Source organism: Medicago truncatula, chromosome 8, assembly GCF_003473485.1.
Source record: "Medicago truncatula cultivar Jemalong A17 chromosome 8, MtrunA17r5.0-ANR, whole genome shotgun sequence".
NCBI lineage: Eukaryota > Viridiplantae > Streptophyta > Magnoliopsida > Fabales > Fabaceae > Medicago > Medicago truncatula.
In genome coordinates this window covers 11,390,354-11,393,368 of record NC_053049.1, presented here as the reverse complement: position 1 = coordinate 11,393,368, position 3,015 = coordinate 11,390,354, and the positions used below count along the sequence as shown (strand labels likewise).

The 3,015-nt window shown below is 33.8% G+C and overlaps 1 long non-coding RNA gene across 1 annotated transcript; it reads left to right on the top strand.

Annotated features, from left to right (window-relative positions):
- The first annotated feature begins 1,774 nt into the window (after positions 1-1,774).
- Positions 1,775-2,748, top strand: LOC120577665 (uncharacterized). The gene is made up of 2 exons (XR_005643633.1): positions 1,775-1,879; positions 2,504-2,748. It is a non-coding gene; the product is annotated as an uncharacterized lncRNA (long non-coding RNA).
- Positions 2,749-3,015: the final 267 nt, after the last annotated feature.

The following is a 3,015-nucleotide window of genomic DNA, read 5'->3' as shown; positions in this document are numbered from 1 at the left end:
TTGTGAAAATCAGTGTTAGATTCGTGTTTAGGGTTTAAAGGCGAGTAAGAAAACGTAAAAATTTTGAAGTTCTGGTGAGATTAGAGGTTGCCGGAAACTGGAGATCTCACTGGAGAAGATGAAGATTTCGGCGGACCTATGAAGGTTCCGGCCAGATCTTCATCTTCTCCGGCCATTCATTCATGAGTCCGGCGGAGAAGTTAGAGAGAGATGAGAGAAGTGAGAACTTAGAGAGAGAAAGAGCAATAGCAAATGAATTAAACCGGCGATTCCTCCCTTTTATAGGCCAGTGAACCGGACCGGTCCAAGACCGGTCCAATTCCCTTCAATCCTGGCCGTTGGATCTAAGGTTTGATCCCCTGGATCGATCCTGTGGTTCCTGTGCGTCCGGACCCCTTAGGTTTGGGCTTGGGCCTGTTCCCTTTGGTTTAGCTGCGTTTTTACTGTTTTCTTGCTATTCACACCATGTTTTCTTGTTGTTTGAACCACTGTTCGTTCTAATTTTCTCCTAAAAATTCCTAAAAATTTTCTATGTGTTTCTTGATACATTTTTGATTTTTTTTGTGATATTTTACATGTTATAAAATTAATAAAAATATATGTGTTGCTTTCTTGATTATTCTCTTTTCTTTAATTGACTTTCATGCAATTTCTCGTTTTTTCCGTTCGTGATATCTTGATCTATGGTATGAATGTCCGATGTGCAATTTCATGATGAGAATGCCACTGTTTGTGTGTGTGTTTCGCTGTTTTCAACATGATTTGTTAATTTCTTGCCTTGCAAGTATTGCATTTCTCTTTGTATTGTGGTTATTGTCGTCATTTTTACCGTTTACCCTATATTCCTTTGTTTGCTCTCTTTGTCATATTTGTATGCCTTATTTTACTAACCGTTTTTTGTTCTATGTCTCATCCACTTTCTAGCATTTCATCATTTCATTCCTATTCATTTTATGTTAAGTGGACATGTAATAATTCTAGGTAGTTTAATTTCCTTTTAATTTATTGCAAGACCATAGCATGTAAATTAGGGCAAAGTGTAAAGGACAATGGACTCTCTATAATGATGTACACCGACACAAGCACCGACACGCACACACGTTGTATGTTTACCGCTTAGATGCATGCTTAGGAAACGCAATACTTAGAAAAATATCATTTTTTTCCAAAAAATAACTCCATAACTCAAATTTTTTCTCTAATAAACCTTGGAGTCAACACCCCATTGTATTTTCCCTTTATTTTCTTAATCAAAACTTCAATGAATCTTAATTTCTACTTAGACACTCTTTCTTTAATAATCGAACCAACCATTCACTATTGTCTTGTCTCATGCCTTTACGGCCTCCTTCTCTTCTTCAAAACCATTTTCAAAACTTAAAATCAATCAAACACACAAAAACCATTTTTTGAGAGAGAACTACATGGAATTATGATCCCTTAAAAGGGTATGTAGGCAAGAGGTCAAAACCTCTCCAAGTCCAATAAAATGAAATCTCATACACTTTCTTTCCAAATCCTTAACCTAAATAAACTCTCTTTTTCAATAAATAAGCATAAAAGTAAAGCGTAGACATAAAGTTAGGAAAGCGGATCCTGTAGAATACTATAGTCGTTACGGGTGCTTAACACCTTCCCGTAACGAAAACGACCCCCGAACTTAGAGTTTCTAAGGGTTTTCTCAATTTTACCCTTCCAAAAAAAAAAAATAGAGAATATCAAAGATTGAAAGGTTCAAGTCTAATTAATGACTTGATACCAAAATCGTGATAACAGCAGTTATTTATAATCAAAGGGAAAATAGAGTGAAGAAAGTTGGACTTTTCTACAAACTATGTCGGTTCGCTTACGTTGAAAGTTTGATTTCAACTCCTTGAACGTAAGTTCCCTTCTACTACTATTTAATTGATTCTATGCTAATTCAGGTATGTTGTTTTAAAATCTGTCATGTATGATAACATAACATGTGTGAATGATTATCTTTTGGTCATTGTTAATAGTTTGCCAAACTACAGATTGAATGAATTTGTTTTGATTTTATATAAATTTTTATGAATTACAAGTTAGAAGGTTATTTTCATAAAAGAAGATTGATCCCTTCTTGGATGTTACAGAAAATGTTAAATACAAATGAAACTAAAACAAAGACGGCACGACACATACATCAGCCCTGAACCACCTCAGCGAGCAAAACACTCCCTCAGATTCCAAAAAACCTTTTTTGAATAGACATAGTGATCCTAATGCCAAATATACATGGTGGATATTATGCTTGATCTAATTTTGTTTACCCTAGTTCAAGCACATCCATGTTGATTTTGATAGTGAGAACTATTTTATTCGTACACTTAACGATATTGATATTGCAATAGAATCTATTTTTAAATGACACAACCATGGTATTATAGTCAGTACAACAGGCTCAGATTAATGGCATCATGGTTGAATGCTGCTATATTTCCTTCTTTTTATGTTTTGTTGAATGTATATATTTGGATTATAGGTATGCAGCTCCAACTCCAAGCACATTGGCTGCACATGGAAGTATGGTAGGAAAATCTATCTTGAATGAGGACTAAAGTGAAATTGGAGAGTTACTTAAATATAGAGTGGAAGAATCATTTGTTAGATTTTGATTATGTACTATGAAATTGCAATCATCATTTTGCCAATTTTTTTTTTTTTTTTTTTGGATTGATAACTTGAACTGTTTATGGCCAGCAACTAAATTTCTTTCGTTTCAATTTATGACTTGCATCTTTAGTTATGTTTTTTATTTTGAGGATGGATCTTTAGTTATATTGAAATTCATATACATAATATCTCACTTATATATAAGAAGCTTATATTAATTATATGTGTGTGTAATTGATCACCTGTTCCAAAGACATTATCTTGTTTTAGGACTATTCCATCAGCAAATATGTCAGAGGAATTCTTAGCATCATGTTGTTGGAGGATTTCTCAATCTTGTACACTTTTTATGTATCTATTCGATTCAAAGTATCTTGTTCT